Raw genomic sequence first — 20,360 nt, 5'->3', positions numbered from 1 at the left:
GGTTGTGTGCGCATTAAAATAAATTGAATATAAAATCAAAGTGAATATAAATACTGTCTTTTATTTAAAACAAAATAATATTATTAATATTAGCATAAGAAGCATAATAAATTTAATAAGAATAATAAGTTTACCTGAGAACTGTTTGATCTATAGCTAGATAAGTTTTATTTTATGTTTATATAAACTAATATTATTGGTGGACTGGATACAAAAAAACCTAAAACTACTCGTATATAAATCACAAGAGCAGACATTCATTTGTCGTTTTTTTAGCATAACAAGTCATTTTAAAACAATAATGCAAAAGTAATTTCTAGCTCACAGAGCGACTTCATAATAAAGCGGGATTAGCATTTCACAAATAAATACGAAAGAATGAACGCGCCGTGAGCTTTTTGTTGCACATCGGGCACATGTGCATTGACCTTATAGCATCTTGAATACATTCTCGACAGAACACGTGACCACATTTGGTTGACACTGGTTCGCGCTTGGTCACACTCTCCATGCAGACTTGTAGGAATCCTCCCTCTGGGACAACTCGAGCTCGGGTGGAGAAACTTCGTCGACATCCACGATCGGATAGCTATCGTTCCTTTGGGAAAGGCTACGGCGACGAGTCGGAACTGTAAACGAGCCATTCGATGAAGCGTTCGATTGACGTCTTCTGGGTCCGTCTGGAGTGCACAAGTCGATCACAGCTTCGGGAGCCCGATTTCGGGCTGATCGATTTGCCGGTGTAAGCTTACTCACTAAAGAAAAAAAAGCAGAACAGATAATATTATTAGAACCTAGGTAGGAAACAGCTATAAAAACTTTTTGGACTCACTGGAATTCCGGCGACGGTTACCACGCAGTATAGTTGGTGTTGAGGTTAATGTTAGTAAGGTGTTGTTGTCAGCTGTGAATTCCTTCACAGTAGTGATTTATTGATGTAGTGATTCACACTGTGAATGTAGCCCAGATGTTATCCGAAATAGATCGCCGTAGGTTAACAGCATTTTTGGTTTCTTTAACAATTAATTAGTATTCCTTTTAGTAAAATAATAAATAAAATATAAATTCTACTGGACAGTTATGCTCAACACCAAATTCGGACACACATCAATCAGTGAACCATTTTTTTGATGAAGAAGATGAATTGCTAAACGCTTACTTAGAGCAAGGGATCAAAACGGAAGTCAGCAGTACATTCGACGTCTACTCAAAGATTGACAATCTTCAACTTCCTTTCCAAAGAATCGATGCAGATGTTCTCAAATTTTGGAAAGGAAAGCAGTACACTGACCAGGAGCTGTATGCACTAAGTAATGTTTGCTTTGCTGTGCCACCAACTCAGGTATATATATACAAAAGTTATAATAAATTAATGTTTACAGTTTCATAAATTTAAATGTTTTCTAACAGGTGACGATTGAACGAGCATTTTCGACGTTAAGACTTGTACTTACAGATTATCGAAATCGACTAAGTCAGGAAGTACTAGAAAATATTCTGCTGGTCAAATTGAATCCAAGCTTTCTGGACTCAGCAATTGAAAACTTATCTCTTTTTGAAGATGACGAAGATGATTGTATTTTATGAAAAAAATGAATAAAAAAAACAAATTGCCAAAATTTAATTATTAAACGTGTATGTTCACATATTAAAAAAAAATACATTATAATTTTAAATTATTCTTCTTCTAATCGAAAGCAAAATCAAAAATTTTCAAACGACAGCAGTCGCTAGCGACTTTCAGAAGTCGAGCAGTTGAAAGCAGCAGCGTCAAAATCAAAAATCAAAAGCAACAATAAATCGGATGCCTCATTTTTTGAGCCTCAACTGCTGACGACTTCCGAAAGCCGACACCTGCAACAGCATCGACTTTCGGCTACGATTAAAAGCAACAGCAAATCAGTAGCAAAAAAACGAGAAGCGGGGCCTGCTAATGACTTTTGCTTTTTGATGCTTTCATGATTTGGGCCTATGCTTCGACTGCAACTTCTGATTTTTACAAAAGCAGAAGCAGAAGCAATCGCTTGTTTTGGAATGTTGCTCACAGTCGAAGCACCGAATAGCTTATATTTTGCTACTTCTGCTAACTCGACTGCAGTATTTTAAACTCTGCAAACGGTCATTGACATTGACAAAATAGGTATTGACATAGACGAATTGGCGGAGGATGCTTTAGAGTATATAGCAGGTTTCATCATAAAAAAAAATTAAAAATTAACAACGATATCTCGTCGCCAAAATTTACATATGTGGACTAAGTGTCGCGTGGCGGCCTTATAAGCCATCCCAACAATTTTTAAACGAGATAAAGAAAGAAAGATAATGTAAGGGACAAATTGTTAAAGGCTGCTGAGCATTTAGAAATTAACTTAGATATAAAAAAGTATTATTTTAAAATTCTAATTTTTTTTAGAGTTAAAAAACTTAAAAAAAAACTAAATGTTCAAAAACAAAAGCAAAGATTAATATCAAACTCAAAGCTCCTCAAAATAAAATTATAAAAAAAAATTCAAATGTTTCTATATTACAGTCAATTTTAAACCCCATGCACAGCATATGGGATAAAGAGCACACTCTGTTTCTGTCTCTTTCGCACTTTCGGGAAAACACCCTCTCACTCGCACTCATTGTAGTGCGCAATAGGGAAAAAAAAGCCTACGAGACTACCTTGTACTTATTGTACTATGCATTGGGCCGAGTCCTCCCCAATGCCAGCAGTCCGACAACATAAAAACCGATTGCTTGTCGTTTCACAACACTTAAATATCTGCGATCTCTAACAAAATTTAAACAAACCAAAACATAAATAAACATTCAATACAAGGCGACGGAAATTTGCATTTTTCGTGGTCATCGCACACTAGTCACAATGCCCAATATTTTTACATAACCAATTTTTTTTTAATTTACGAATAAAAAACATTTAATCTCCTTAGAATATACGTTGCATTTAAAAATCCCAATTTCGTTACTGAAATTGCAGCCATGCTAAATTCGGTGCCCCTGAAAGTCAGCTGTTTGTGGATCAGAAACGTTGACTTTTTGGCGCGCTAAAAAATAGCACATTTTAAACTAAGATTGTAAAAGTTCTACTTAACATTTTAAAACAAAGTAAAATGGAAAATATTAGTGGAGGTATGTAAAATTTAAGTTTTTAATGCAATATTTGTTTAATGGATGTGTCTTTGTGTATATGTTTTATTTTAACCTAGCATTTTTCGTGTTTCGTGGAATAAAAGTAGGTTAGATTGTGCCGGATTATAATAGTACCTTGTGTATCTAGTGCGGAAAGAACGAGATTACGCTCGTGAAGTTAGCGCCCGAGCGCAGCGAGGGCAGCTATACACGAGTGTGATCTCGTATTTACCGTACGAGATACACACGGTGCTTTTGTCCATAAACCCGTTAAATTTGGCATTTTGAGTGCAAACTGCCGATTACGCACTGGTTATGGTAAACAGCTGAAAACATCGACTTTCCGCACGGAATACAGGCACGAAAAATGCCAAATTACCGGGTTGTATGACAAAATAAAATTTATTTACAATAAGATGACATAAACATTTTTTTCTAGTTTTTGCTCCATTTTACAAAAAAATCTTTTTGCTAGACAACATACATAGACCTAAGATATGCAGAAATGCCAGAGTATTGGCTGGCACATGGACCCGAAACCGAAAGCCTTTACAACTTTGTGTTGCAGCATCGAATTGAAAACTTAATGCAAAACATAGAGGATCCTTTGAAAAAGAGGATTAAGAACTTTGTTGCTTATGTTGATGCTGAAATAAAAAAATCGGATAGTTCCAAGGTTTTAGGCGCAGAAAGAAAATTTTCTTGCATTACGTTTTCAGGCGAATTTTCAGCCATCAGATTATATATTAGGTTGTTTGGTAATGACATACCGGTTTCTTTACTGATTTTTGACGACGATTTTAACATACAGTGGTGGCCGTAAGTATTTTGTCAAAATAAAAGTGAAATATACTTGAAACCTGAACTTGCTTCTTTTAACTTTTGGTATCAATGGAAAAGTAATTCAAATGCCGTTTGAATGATACCATACTTTTCTCAACTCATTCGATATTTATTGAAAAGGGCCATTTTAAACAAAAAAGTAAAAAAAAAAAAAGTGTGATTATTCGGCTCATGGTAAAATTATACAAGGTAGTCCCATGGTACAATTATATAATTGTACCATGGGTAGTCCCGTCGGCTTTTTCTTCCCCCCTATTGCGCACTACAATGAGTGCGAGTGAGAGGGTGCTTTCCCGAAAGTGCGAAAGAAACAGAAACAAAGTGTGTTGTTTAACCCATATACTGTGCATAGGGTTTAAAAAGACTGTTATATGACAATGAGTATTAATTGTTCCGTAATTTTTGGTTTTTACCCAAGGCTGCCCTTTAGGACTCGCTCCCATATTGTTACCCTTTCAAAAAAATTTTTTGCAATATTACATGTTATGAATTGTATGTGCTTGCTGCAATAATTGCAACAATTATTTTTCATAAGGACACAAGGGTTAAAGTTTTAAGAAAAAATCGTCCGCGTACGACCTCTCTCTTCGAAGTCCCGAGCGCACTGAACCATAGGGGGAAAGAACCCGAACGATTTTGCAGCCGACGGGACTACCTTGTATAATTGTACCATGATTCGGCTGTTGAGCGCGTACGAATTTTTTTCATTCAGCCGAAGCCGTTCTCTGCTATGGACGGTTTCCGTGCTTAGTTGCAGCTCCTCTGCGATGGTACTAATAGTCACATGACGATCTCGATCCACTATTTCCATGATTTTATCTGTATCAACGGTCACTGGTCGTGGCTTGGGTGTTCGTCGGTTTGAATCGAAAGTTTGTTATCTCCTAAGACAGCAATAATCTGTCTGCGAGATTCCGCAGCAGTATTTCCCTGTGCGAAATAAAATTTCGAAATTGCCCGAATTTCTGCGTTTGTGAACTGCTTTCAGTCGATTGTATTTTTTTAACGTTGAAGCTCATGTAAACAAATATGTCATTTTAAAGGTAATGCCAATACCTTTCAAACGATATACAGCATTGCCAGATAGGATTATATTTGACTTCACAAGCGAAGCGCGAAATTTGTATGGAAAATCCGGTATGTCATTACTAGAGCTCGGATAGTCATGCAAATGCATGTTGCATGCATATTGTGCATATTTCATTCCTTAGAGCATATTTTGATCGAAAGTGCATGTTCGAGCATATTTTAATATTTCATTCATCAAAACGGATAATAATTTAGCTGTGACATATAAAAATCATTCTGATAACAACAAAAAACTTAATACATTCTATTACAAATCTATCTAATTTTGTATAAGATTATTGCGTGGAATTGAAAGTAAATGGACTTTCACGTTGTTTATTTTCATCAAATGATCAACACTAGGTACATTGATAACTTATTAATGGATTCTCAATGACTAATCATAATAAACGCTTTATTATATTCTTAAATTATCATTTGTCTCGTGGCATTCAAAGTTATCGGTTGTTTCGAATCAAATTTATATTGCGTATGAAAGTCGAACTTCCCAAAGTATTTCGGTCTGATAGGTTAGTTTTATTTTGTCCATTGTTGAGTCAATAAACTGAAGCCTTCCAAAACCTGCAGCCGACATACAGGCCCACACCATTACATGGCCACCGCCATGCTTTACCGTCGCCTTCAGGTTTTTTTCTTCGAGCTCTGTATTGGAATTCCTCCACACATAAGTTTGCCCATCGGAGCCAAAAATGTTGAATTTGGACTCATCTGCAAAAATAACGTCGTTCCAAAACCCTATGTCCTTTTTTATGTGCTCCTTTGCGAACTTAAAGCTGCTGTCTCTATTTTTTTTATTTATAAACGGCTTCTTGCGAGCAACTCGGCCATTAAAATTATGTTCCCTTAAAACACGTCGAACTGTTTGTGGGCCAAATTTTTTGCCGATTATGTTTTGCATCTCATGAGCTAATTTTAGCGCCGAAATCCTTGGATCTTTTTTAATTTTCCTTATAATTTGGCGTTCATCCGTTTCGGTGAAAATTTTATTTGGCGCTTTTCTGCCCATGTCTTCCACGCGGTTTTCAAACACGAATCTGTGGATGATGGCTTTAACAGTACCATCTGGTATGTTCACAATTTTAGCGATTTCTCGCCGGGAAACACCGTTTTTATGGTGTCTAAGGACCAATTCCCTCTGTTCGATGGTTGTGCGTTTTCCCATGGTTAATAAGCGTGCTTTCTTGACGAAATCGAATTAAAAGTAAAAATCCTATTTGCGAATACAATAAGCAAAGAGTAACAAAAAAAATAACCGTTAATTTACACTTCTTGGTAGAGAAGCTGAGCATTAAATGCAATGCACTATGGGCAACAAGTCTGAAATTTACGCATAAAGTTAAAGTTGTTATATTTTTAATTTACAAAATTGAATGTATTTTCCAGTTACACATAAACCCCTTGATTTGGTTCGCAGGTTTTTTTGGAGCTTAAATATAGCTGGAGTCAAAATTCCGAAGTATTACCCAGGTATGTAGATTAAACTTTGCGTGGTAGTTTCTAGATGTTCTATGTGTTTTGTTGTGTCTGTTCAATTGTTGCTGGTGTATTTTTATAACTACAGTCGACTCTCGTTAATTCGAAACTCGAGGGACTCTTGAAATATTTCGAATTAACGAGTGTTTGAAATATCAAATGGTTCGAAATTTGCGAGAGAAAATAAATAAAACTTCGAATTATTAAGTTTTTCTTAATTTTTATTTATTAATATAAAAATGATAAGAATTAAGAGGTACATTCGTGTACGTATGTACATGTATTTGTAATGAGAATTAATTTATCTTTCGAAAGAACTTTGTTATACTGGTACAATTCTGCTACTCACACTGCTCAATAACTTTTTTTTAAGAGAAAAAGTGCCTGAAATGCTTTTTCATCACTTTCGTTTTGTGGACATAAGCTTTATAAGGTATAAAATGAGGATCTTGCTTCTTAACTGACACCTCTGCCAAAGGTTCTTTATACTTTTTAGGGCTCATAGCTAACACTAACTTTTAATATGCATACTAACAAAAGAGTAACAGCAACTGAATAAGTACACAAACCAATTCGAAAGAAGTGTGTGCGACAAATGGTCAAACTACATAATCAAAACAAAAACAAAGGCAAGTTTGAACTTGTCCCAAAATTTCCGCCTTTTTTCTCTGCAACTTTGAATTGTCGAGTGTTAGACGCTGATGACTTCGAATAAACGCGTGGTTTTGTTAAATATCAATGATTTTTTCGTTCGAATTACCAAGTGTATGAAAATGTATTGATTTAGTTCGAAATATAAAGAGATTTCGTAGGGACCTCGTGATAACTTTGAATTATAGAGAGGTTCGAATTATCGCAGGTTTGAATTAACGAGAGTCGACTGTACATAAAATTAAACAATTTTAGCTGTGTTCCGTGAAGTGTAACTTTTTTGCCGCGAGCTCCTGCGAGCAACTAAAACTGGTATGTTCTTCGTAAAAATATATAGATTAGGGCGTAAATTATTTCCTTTGCCCGTTTTTGCCCCTTTTCGAAAAAAATGCCATGTTGCAGCCGAACATGAGTTTCGCCGCTTAACATTGCTCAAGATTTGGGAGAGCAATGGACGTGGATTTTAGAAAGAAAAATGTAATGTGAATGAAGTCAGCAAGTCAAAGGTTAACGAAATCGAGGAAAAAGTTAACACATTCATATCACACATCAAAAAATATTTGCCCAAATGCAACCGAATGTTGTCTAGATTTAAGGTTCAGCACTCAGCATGGCTTTCGCAGACAATTATTATAACAATTGAGCAACAGCTTACGGATCCATCTCCATCTAAAATGGGAAGGCCAAAACTAAGTTATGAACAGGCTGGAATACGATTGAAACAAAAGTTAGCAAACGATCTTTCACCAGAAATAGATTCAACAGATCACTTATTACATGCGGCTTTTGTTTCAGCGAAGAGGGATAGAGAGGAGGATCTGCTTAATGCATTAAAAGGTGTCAGAGAACAACAGACAGGCAACGCGACTGGAACTTTGAAATCTCAGGTTATTATTCCACTTACCCCTGATGAAGCATTCGCATTTTTGTTGAAAAATTGACTTACTAAACAGCAGTATATCAACATTCATCATGTAAATAAAGTTTGCGGTTCCGACATTTTCCCCCATATTCATCACTTCAACAAGTCAAAACAATTTGCAGACCATCTCAAATAGAAATTTCGGAAAGTCTTGCCCAAGTTTCAATGCAAAATATTTTGGACCATACAGCAGAAAGATTATTGGTTATGCTAAAATATGTTATATCTCAAATGGACAACATATCATATTGCACTTTAGTAGCAAGCTACGGATTCGATGGATCTACAGGTCAAAGTTTATATAAGCAGAAGTTTCAATCAGAAGAGCCTGCTTCCCTAAATCTATCCCTATTTGTGACCACAATGATACCTCTACAGCTGATAGATGCAAATCAAAGAATTATTTGGAATAACAGAGGACCAAAAATGTTGAATTTGGACTCATCTGCAAAAATAACGTCGTTCCAAAACCCTATGTCCTTTTTTATGTGCTCCTTTGCGAACTTAAAGCTGCTGTCTCTATTTTTTTTATTTATAAACGGCTTCTTGCGAGCAACTCGGCCATTAAAATTATGTTCCCTTAAAACACGTCGAACTGTTTGTGGGCCAAATTTTTTGCCGATTATGTTTTGCATCTCATGAGCTAATTTTAGCGCCGAAATCCTTGGATCTTTTTTAATTTTCCTTATAATTTGGCGTTCATCCGTTTCGGTGAAAATTTTATTTGGCGCTTTTCTGCCCATGTCTTCCACGCGGTTTTCAAACACGAATCTGTGGATGATGGCTTTAACAGTACCATCTGGTATGTTCACAATTTTAGCGATTTCTCGCCGGGAAACACCGTTTTTATGGTGTCTAAGGACCAATTCCCTCTGTTCGATGGTTGTGCGTTTTCCCATGGTTAATAAGCGTGCTTTCTTGACGAAATCGAATTAAAAGTAAAAATCCTATTTGCGAATACAATAAGCAAAGAGTAACAAAAAAATAACCGTTAATTTACACTTCTTGGTAGAGAAGCTGAGCATTAAATGCAATGCACTATGGGCAACAAGTCTGAAATTTACGCATAAAGTTAAAGTTGTTATATTTTTAATTTACAAAATTGAATGTATTTTCCAGTTACACATAAACCCCTTGATTTGGTTCGCAGGTTTTTTTTGGAGCTTAAATATAGCTGGAGTCAAAATTCCGAAGTATTACCCAGGTATGTAGATTAAACTTTGCGTGGTAGTTTCTAGATGTTCTATGTGTTTTGTTGTGTCTGTTCAATTGTTGCTGGTGTATTTTTATAACTACAGTCGACTCTCGTTAATTCGAAACTCGAGGGACTCTTGAAATATTTCGAATTAACGAGTGTTTGAAATATCAAATGGTTCGAAATTTGCGAGAGAAAATAAATAAAACTTCGAATTATTAAGTTTTTCTTAATTTTTATTTATTAATATAAAAATGATAAGAATTAAGAGGTACATTCGTGTACGTATGTAACAAACAAAAGTTAGCAAACGATCTTTCACCAGAAATAGATTCAACAGATCACTTATTACATGCGGCTTTTGTTTCAGCGAAGAGGGATAGAGAGGAGGATCTGCTTAATGCATTAAAAGGTGTCAGAGAACAACAGACAGGCAACGCGACTGGAACTTTGAAATCTCAGGTTATTATTCCACTTACCCCTGATGAAGCATTCGCATTTTTGTTGAAAAATTGACTTACTAAACAGCAGTATATCAACATTCATCATGTAAATAAAGTTTGCGGTTCCGACATTTTCCCCCATATTCATCACTTCAACAAGTCAAAACAATTTGCAGACCATCTCAAATAGAAATTTCGGAAAGTCTTGCCCAAGTTTCAATGCAAAATATTTTGGACCATACAGCAGAAAGATTATTGGTTATGCTAAAATATGTTATATCTCAAATGGACAACATATCATATTGCACTTTAGTAGCAAGCTACGGATTCGATGGATCTACAGGTCAAAGTTTATATAAGCAGAAGTTTCAATCAGAAGAGCCTGCTTCCCTAAATCTATCCCTATTTGTGACCACAATGATACCTCTACAGCTGATAGATGCAAATCAAAGAATTATTTGGAATAACAGAGGACCACAATCTGTAAGATTCTGCAGGCCAATTAAGATTGAGTATGCAAAGGAAAGCCATGAAAAAATTTTATGAGAAAAAGAATGTTTGGATGTGCAAGTCGCCGGTCTAAAGGACTTTATATATAGAAAGGAAGGCAAGGAAGTTGTCATTACATATAAAACTCAAATGACGTTTATTGATGGTAAAGTACTGAACGCTTTAACTGGTACGTCATCAACTCAGTGTTGCCCAATATGTGGTGTCAATCCCACAAAGCTTATCAAAACCTCTGATTTCCTTTCCGAATGTTTTAAGCCAAGACATGAGACTCTAAAATATGGTGTAAGTCCATTGCATGCCTGGATTCGATTTTTAGAATTTGTGTTGAACGTATCCTATAGGCTTAAAATTCAAAAGTGGCACATTAAACAGGCTGACAAAATCGAATTTGTCTCGGAAAAAATAAATTCGTGAAATGATGTGGACAAAAATGGGTCTACATATAAGCAGTTCTAAACAAAATGGAAGTGGGAATAGTAATGATGGAAACACAGAGAGAAACACACAAGAGCCTTTTCGGATTATGGAATGTTTTCAACAATTACAAGCTTTGATAAGAATATTTTATACAATTTCACCATAATTTTGGTAACAACTTCATGCGAGCATTCTGTTGATGTTGAGTAATTTAAGGTTTTTTGTGAAAATACGTTTCTGTTATACATTAACAAATATTCTTGGTATCCTATGTCACCGACGCACAGTGGTTGGGCTTGTACTGAGCCGCGGCCATAAATACTTCTAGTTCAGGTATTGTAACGAAATTTACACCAAAATGCTAAAGAAATATTTTAAATGTATAGTATAAAAATTCTACGTCTATATCATATAGCTGCCATAGGAACGATAGGATAGAAATAGTATATAGCATGAAAAACTTTTTTGTTTTTCAAGATATGTAAACCAAACTTACAGATTGTATGCCTGGACCAGTTTTATATATACTTACCAAATATAGTCCAAATCGGAAAACTATATCATACAGCTGCCATAGCAAAAATTGTAAACACAAATAAATACCAGTTTCAAGTAATATTGAAATACTTTAATAATAAGACACTTTTGTAAACAAATCAGGAGCCATAACAAATAAAAAAAAAATAAAATAAAATAAAAAAACATTGTTTAAATCAAAAAACAAAGAAAAACATAACAGTTAATCAAATTCTTCTAACAAATCTAACGTTGATTTCATTAAATTGGATTTAAATTTGCAAGGTAATTTCCTTAGTCCTGTAATAAAAGGATCAGAAGACAAAAGTAGTTTATTAATTAAATCCGTTTTTGTGACAGTTCGAGATATTTTTCGTGTGTTCTGCTTTCTATATAGTTTTATGTCTTTGTTTCGCGACTCTGCAGCTTCTTCCAATAATTCTCCAATTGAAACAAGAGCATATGCAATCAATACGTTTTGGTAGATGGCTTAGCCCGGGAATGCAACCGTTGTTTTCAATTTGCTCTTGTATAACTTCAATAATTTTTTGTAATCTTCCAGCGTTGGTGCCACCTTCTGCACACCAAAGATTAAAAATAAATAGTCGTGTAAATAGACACTTATGGGAATCTCCTAAAAAGTGAATTTCAATGAAATAAATAAATACAAAAATTTCAAAAAAACATTACAAACACGAGCGACGAGGACAAAACAAAAGCACAATAAGGAAAAACTTTCCCTTGGCAACGCTAGATGGCATCAGTATTTTTCCTATTATATAAACATCGGCAAATTTCTGCAGCTGATTTTAGGCATGTAGTACCCTCAAAGTCAGACGAACACATTAACATATATACTATTTGTGGGATTTTGTGGGATCACAACTAAAACTTTAACTAAACATGAAAAAGACGTTCACAAAATAGTCAAAAAAGGGATAATCGATCTAAAATACAGAAATAAAATTTAATTAGTCAGATAAATTTCATAAAACCAATTTTTTAAAGTTAATACCTTAATCTTTAAAATGCATTTTAAATACAGTCGAATCCCGATAATTCGTACCCCGCTAAATCGAAAATCGCGATAATTCGTAAAAAAAATTCTGTTCCCTTGAAAAAAAATCCCTTAAAAAAAATCTCGATAAATCGAATTCCCGTCTAATTCGTAAAAAAGTGATCCCCTTGCCATTTCGAATTATCGGGACTCGACTGTAATTAAATTTGGTGAATTTTTGCGAACGTCCGACCACTTTGAACTTCACTTTTGTTTTGACGAAAAGCACTAAAACGCAGCTGCAGCAGCAAAATTGAAGACGTGTTCACACTTTGCATTCTATTTTTAGAATGTCCCGTTAGATTTCCGGAAAAAACTAGCTTGCAATGACAAAATATGGACAATTTAGAGACAAATTCTTTACATTTTAAATACAGTCGAGTCCCGATAATTCGAAATGGCAAGGGGATCACTTTTTTACGAATTAGACGGGAATTCGATTTATCGAGATTTTTTTAAGGGATTTTTTTCAAGGGAACAGAATTTTTTTACGAATTATCGCGATTTTCGATTTAGCGGGGTACGAATTATCGGGATTCGACTGTAATTATTTTTAAGTCGATTTTTCGATTTATGGCCTACGGGCGCAACCACTGTGCGAAGGTCCATAAAATACTTGTTCATGCCTGGCAAATAATGAACTCCTCCTTAGTTTCGGTGGGATGTTTAGGAGAAAATGCTTCAGAAGCAAGAAATAAATTTTATAAAAGCGACCGGAAATCTCATGCTCGAAATAATAGCCGATTAAACAATGGCAGATGTTATTTATAGAGCTATGGATTCTTCTGATCCATTAACATCTAGCATATGTTTAAGCAAAAGGCAAAAGAAATTAAAAAAAAATTTTCCGCCAGAAGTAATAAATCTTCTACAACCTCCTTCTGACCCGAACTGCAAAATAATTTCACAACTGGAAAATGTGGATTCGGACTTTGGCGACGATTCTGATTAAAATTTATATATAATACTAGATGATGAAGAAAAAGAGACATATGGTTAAATAAAATTTCACAACATAACCTTAAAAATTTTTGGTTTTTTATTGTTTATGGGAAAAGGCGTGGCTTAATTTAAAAAAGAAAAAAAAAAACGAAATTCTACATTAACATTTTACATTCTTATGCCAAATTTGAAGCATCTAGCTTTAAAATTAGACTTTATGCGTAAATTTCTGACTTTTTGCCCATAGTCCAAAAAGTTGTTGATTAAGTTAAGTTGAATAATTCTAAAATCTTTTGTTATTTTAATAAAATTTAAGTTCTTTGTTGTTTCTATAATACCCACCGAAAAACCTGCGTTTTTATTTTTTTAATAACTGTTTTAGTTAAAAAGTTATTCTAACTTAAATTTTAATATACAAGGTGGGTCAAATAAGCTGTGAGCCACTGTATGTACATACCCTTGCAGTCATACAATAGGTCGAACAAAACCACATCAAAGCTATGCCGATTTGTCTTTTAAGTTTTTGCCGAAATGCCTATTACGGTAAAAAAAAAAAACATCCGAAGTGCGCCAAAACGCTTTTTGCACTTAAAAAATGAATGTCAGAGCTGCCCGAAAACGCTTTTTGCACATAAAAAATCAATGTCCTCATTTGTTTTACTTGGTCAAAATCATTATTATTTGTTCATCAAAATTTAAATATTATTAATATTAATAATACTAATATTAAAGTCAAATATTATATATTTAAGTCAATCAGCATATTTATAAAGTTTTATTGGGTTGGCCAGAAAGTAATGTCGTTTTTTTTAGTAATCGTTTTTAATCTAATTTATTTACGACTAATCGAGCACCAGGGTCACACTTTTTAGTATCTTTTTAAAGCTTATTGTCTTAGGTACTATTGACGAAAATTTGGTAATTATTCGATAACATTTGTGGAAGCTATAGCAAATTAAGCATGGAGGACCAAAGTGAGCATTTTCGGCATATATTGCTTTTTTACTTCCAAAAAGGAAAAAAGCGGTCGAAGCTCGCGAAAAATTGTGCGAAGTGTATGATAAAGATGCCATGAGTGATCGCCAATGTCAGCGCCTGTTTGCCAAATTCAGGCTTGGAGATTTTGGAGTTAAAGGCGCCCCACCTTCTGGACGACCATCGGCCGTTTTTGACGAACAAATTCAGGCTTTGCTGGATGAAAACCGGCATTATTCAACGCGGGAGATGTCAGAGAAGCTCAGTGTGTCGCATCCAACGGTTGAAAACCATTTGAAGAAACTTGGCTACGTAAGCAAGCTCGATGTTTGGGTTCCGCATAACTTAAAGAAAATTCACCTAACTAAGCGTATCAACATCTGCTATTCTCTGCTGCAACGGATTAAAAACGATCCTTTTTTGAAGCGGATCATTACTGGGTTGTTTACAATAATGTCCAACGAAAAAGACCATGGAGCAAGAAAGATGAGCCAGCCCAAGCCACATCAAAGGCCGATATCCATCAGAGGAAAGTTATGCTGTCTGTTTGGTGGAATTGGAAGGGTGTAGTGCACTTTGAGCCGCTGGGACGGAATGAAACCATCAATTCAGATGTGTACTGTCGCCAACTATCCAATTTGGCGGAAAAAATTAAAGAAAAGGAGCCGGCACTAGCTAATCGTAAGGGTATAATCTTTCACCATGACAACTCTAGGCCCCACACATCTTTGGTCATTCGGCAAAAATTAACGGAGCTGAATTGGGAAGTGCTACCACATCCACCTTATAGTCCGGACTGAGCACCTTCAGATTACCATTTGTTTCGCTCTCTTCAAAACTCTTTGAATGGTAAAAACTTTGATTCAGATGAGGCTGTCGAAAACCACTTGTCTCGATTCTTTGCTGGAAAAGACCAAAAGCTCTTCGAGCGCGGAATTATGCAGCTGCCCGAAAGATGGTCATTAGTGGTCGAACAAAACGGCCAATACATAATTGATTAATTATAAGTCCTGATATAAATAAATCATCTTTGAAAATATTGAAAAAAAAACGACATGACTTTCTTGCCAACCCAATAAATAAATTTAAAATGGAGGACTGTAAAGCAGTCAGTACTCCGCTCCCAACTAAACTTAATTATTAATTATTAAATTCTGAGGAGAAATATGATGCACCTTGTCGCAACTTAATTGGTTGCTTAATGTACATTATGTTATGTACACGGCCAGATATTGTCACTGCAGTAAATATTTTAAGTCGATACACAAATAAAAACAATGCTGAATTATACTTATAAAGGATTTTGAGGTATCTTAGGGTAGCATTGTAATGAAATTAATTTTTAAGAGAAATATAGAATACGAAAACATATTTACAGGTTATGTTGATTCTGATTGGGGCGGTAATGAAGTCGATAGAAAGAGTTCAACAGGTTACATATTTAAAATGTTTAACTCCAACTTAAGGGGGAAAAAATTAGAAATTTTTTTTTTTGGCTTAATGTACTCTAAATATGTCTGGGAATAAGCCTTTAAAAGCATAAATAAAAAATTCTCACACCGTTGTTTTTGATCAGATCGACTTGATTTCTTCTAAATGGCATTTTCTAACGACTATTGAATTTCGGAATAAATTTTATCAAAATCGGATAACTCTATCATATAGCTGCCATAGGAGAGATCGAAAAATATATATATAATTAATTAATCCCACGAGCATGATTTTTTAAATACAGTAGAATCCGCTTATAGCGACTTTCAAGGGACCGAAGATTTTTCGTCGTTATACCCGGAAGACGCACTAAGCAGAAGGATTTTAGTTTATAAGTCTGTATAGGGACCAATCAAGCCACGGAGTTTTCGTCGCAAAAACCGGACGGACACTATAAGCGGAGTCGTTATAACAGGATTCTACTGTATCAAGTTTTTTAAAAACCCTTAAAATCAGAATAAAGTTTCATAGAAATCGGACACCTATATCTTTTAGCTGCCATAGGAAAAATCAAAAAATCTATATAGAAATAACGGAAATAAAATTATAACATCGTTGTTTTTCATCAGATAAGCATGATTTTTTATATAAAGTTTTCTAAGGACTCTTGAATTACGAATTAAAAAGTTCTTAATCCTCTTTTTCAAAGGATCCTCTATGTTTTGCATTAAGTTTTCAATTCGATGCTGCAACACAAAGTTGTAAAGGCTTTCGGTTTCGCGTCCATGTGCCAGCCAATACTCTGGCATTTCTGCATATCTTAGGTCTATGTTGTCTAGCAAAAAGATTTTTTTGTAAAATGGAGCAAAAACTAGCAAAAAAAAGGTTTATGTCATCTTATTTTAAATAAATTCAAGAACAAAAAAAAACCCGGCACAATCCAACCTACTTTTATTCCACGAATAAAATTGTTTAATATACAACTTTACAAAAGCACATACATACAACAAAGACACATTACATTAAACAAATATTGCATTAAAAACTTAAATTTTACATACCTCCACTAATATTTTCCATTTTACTTTGTTTTAAAATGTTAAGTAGAACTTTTGCAATCTTAGTTTAAAATGTGCTATTTTTTAGCGCGCCAAAAAGTCAACGTTTCTGATCCACAAACAGCTGACTTTCAGGAGCACCGAATTTAGCATGGCTGCAATTTCAGTAACGAACTTGGGATTTTTAAATGCAACGTATATTCTAAGGAGATTAAATGTTTTTTATTCGTAACTTAAAAAAAATTGGTTATGTAAAAAATTGGGCATTGTGACTAGTGTGCGATGGCCACGAAAATGCGACGGAAACGTCGCCTTGTATTGAATGCTTATTTATGTTTTGGTTTGTTTAAATTTTGTTAGGCTGCAAACATAGTGCGCGCTGAGACGAAGATTAAGATGAAAACGAAGCTGAAGACGAAAAACAGTGCAAAACAATTTATATGAATTCGCTCGTCCGTAAGACGAAGACGAAACGCAAGCAATCAGCTTCAAACGGTGCAGTAGGGGAATGTTGTCAGGGTTGGGCCATTTTTTGACCTATGTCCATAAGTTCTGAACGAATGACAATTCAGAATAAGTTTATACATTTTTGGAAAGGTACAAGCAAGAGAAAGTGTTCACCAATAAAAAAACAAAAACAAAAAAAGTTATAGGCGTTTGAAAAAAAAAAATGTAGTCAGCCTTGGGCCACCTTCAGAAAATCGTTGACAATATCGTAACATGGTGGATTAAAATTGAATTCAGGTAAATCTGACATTATTTTGTTTATTTATTTAATTATTTGGGATATTACAGTCAATATCAAATTATTCAGAGTTGTTTTTTCGTTTGTAGCGAGAAACACTAAAGAAAAAGATAAAAATGATTCATCTTCTTTCAATCCATCGAAATATTTTTTTAAGGAAATCTATTTAATTTATTTTGCATATTTTTGCTACAAAAAACTTAAATATTACAACAAAAAATCGAAAATACACGAATAAAATGTAAAAATTATGATGGCCCAAGCCTGATTACAAGAGTGGCCCAACCCTGACGACAAGCGGTATTAATCTATTATGGTATGATATAGCCAAACTATGTATATCTATCAATGAAACTATATCTTAGTATTTTGTAGTATAACACCTATATAACGTATTTTTATGCTCACTTTGCGGATGACACAATGCTAATGAAATTAATTTTTAAGAGAAATATAGAATACGAAAACATATTTATAGGTTATGTTGATTCTGATTGGGGCGGTAATGAAGTCGATAGAAAGAGTTCAACAGGTTACATATTTAAAATGTTTAACTCCAACTTAAGGGGAAAAAAAATTAGAAATTTTTTTGTTTCGAAAAATTTTTTTTGGCTGAATGTACTTTAAATATGTCTGGGAATAAGCCTTTAAAAGCATAAAGCCGTCCGATACTTTTTATCAAAGTAATACGCAATTTAGTGAGTGCGTGTCAATGGCTGAAATGGAACATAGTAAACTTTAAACGCTTATACTGATACAGGGGCCGACGCAGAAAAAAATTTTGGGGGGTCCGATCGAAAAATGTTTGTTGTTTGGGGGGTCCGATCAAAAATTTTTACGTTTGAGGGGGTCCGACCAAAAAAATTTTTAGTTTTTATAGTTTTTAGTTTTTTTAAGCCGTGTGCTGTAAGGAAATTTGAAAAAGTCTGAGATTTTGGGGGGGGGTGGGTCTGGGCCCTGCGTCCGTCCCTGTACTGATAAGTCGAGTTTTCAAAGTCGCCGTGCAATGTACAGGTCAGAGATTTTATTTAAATCGAATGTGGTTTTTTGCATTATGTTTGAAATGATTCTCCACAACATGAATATAACGGTTTTTCATATATGTTTGTTATAACATGTTTTTTTTACGAACAAAGTCGAAAAAAAGTGTTTTTTTAAACATTTTTTTAACCTCAATTTTTTTTATGTAAAAATTTTTTTTTTTTTAAATAGGAAATATTTCATGTTGTGCGCTGTACCTTTAAGTTTAATGTCCAATTGCTGTTTTTTGTTTAAGACGAGATCCTGGACCTGGAGACTGCACGGTGCAAAGTTCATACCTCAAAACACGACTCTACATTACACTGTGCGACAAAAAAATGTTTAAGTTGATTTTTTCTTATTTTTCACTTCTACTTATCAAAATAGGAATATAAGTTTGTGGATTTGTTAATATCAATAGCCAATCAGCTTTTACGCACACTCAAATGTCCCAAAAACGCGCGTTTTTGCATATTTCATAGCGTTATAATCACATATTGGGAAAATATTTTTTCACCGTTATAAGCGTTCATGCAAGTTTAATATCTATTAATTAAAATGTATTAAGCAAATATACCGTTAGGCTTTTATCACAATGCTTTAAAATTTTTTTCTCCCAGCTCTATACTCTGGGCGACTACGTATGGAACTTGTTACGCGAGGATACCCCTGAAAAAACAAAAAAAAAAAAAAATCAGTAAAGCCGTCGAAAAAACTTCTATGGTTCACGTTTAATTATATTATAGGTACAGCAAGATTGTATACTGGGTTTTTCCCACGTCCCCAAGTTATATTTATAGCCAAATTGTCGTCTATGAATGACTTAATGGCTATTCTGGTGAATGATGGGAAATCAATCCCACCGATCCCTTAAAGCTTTGATTTCTGAAAGAAAGTTAAACATGTTTTTAATTGTCACCGCATATAAATTTAAAATAAATTACCAGTTCTGCTCGCAATTGGTCATCAACAAATAAATTCCTATCGAACTCTTTAAATTCGGAAAGGGAATTAAATGGTAAACTGCCCAAAAGCTTGCTTTGGGGCTCGACGACGGGTGACGATTTCAGTTGGCGAACTTCGCCGCGAAGCATAATAACCTCTTCGGTTAATGTTTTTATAAGAGTTTGATTTACTGCATCCCTTCGCATGGTATCGTCCAACTCCCTTATAATCGCCTCCTCCCTTTTCCGGCAGAATTCTAATTCCTTTAAAATTTGTGAAAAAGGGTTCGTTGTATCTAAAATTTTTAAAGGTTAAAATACAATTTAAAGAAGTTTTCTTGAATTTGTATTGAAAATAAAATGCACTTACTACGTGGCACAGCTCCCATATTGGTATAAGTTTTCCCTGTTAAAAAAGATAAATTAGTCATACATTACAAAAAAAAATTTATTGATAAGTAATAAAATCTTTGAAATTTCAATTAATGTTTAATTTTATTAGTTACCAAATGAAATTAATTTTGTGTTATTTTTTTTATCTATGAACTTACCAGTGTTTGTGTTTGGCTCCATTGTTTTGGTTGGTATCTAAAGAAAATAAAAAATCGCGTATGTATTTCTTGTGTTTTTAAATATTATTCCCTTGTTTTTTATGTCTCCAAGCTTAAAGAGGATTTTTGTGCCAACTTTGATGGTATCTACTTTAAATATTCCAAAATTTGTAGAGTCAAATGGGTTTTCAAAAGGAGCCTTTAAATTTTGCATTATTTAACCCTCAAATTGCGGAACATTATTTACGTTTTTTATTTTTTCGATTTGAATAACATTGCCCCCTACGTAACAAATGTTATTAGGTGCAGAAACTGCAAAGTAAAAATCGTCAGTTTTTACAAATGTGTGGAATTCTTCATTTGCTATTGCCAGACTAAAAACTATATTTGAAGTTGTTCTTTTTCGTCTTAGAGTGTAACTTTTTTCCACTTGTCGATTG

General features: G+C 34.3%; 1 pseudogene; it reads right to left on the bottom strand.

Annotated features, from left to right (window-relative positions):
• Nucleotides 1-358: 358 nt before the first annotated feature.
• LOC122319876 lies at nt 359-19,758 on the bottom strand (annotated as a pseudogene).
• Nucleotides 19,759-20,360: the final 602 nt, after the last annotated feature.

Source organism: Drosophila ficusphila, unplaced genomic scaffold (genome assembly GCF_018152265.1).
Source record: "Drosophila ficusphila isolate 14025-0441.05 unplaced genomic scaffold, ASM1815226v1 contig_266, whole genome shotgun sequence".
In the NCBI taxonomy this organism is placed as follows: Eukaryota; Metazoa; Arthropoda; class Insecta; order Diptera; family Drosophilidae; genus Drosophila; species Drosophila ficusphila.
The sequence above is the reverse complement of the archived record's forward strand: the minus strand, read 5'-3'. Positions and strand labels throughout refer to the sequence as shown.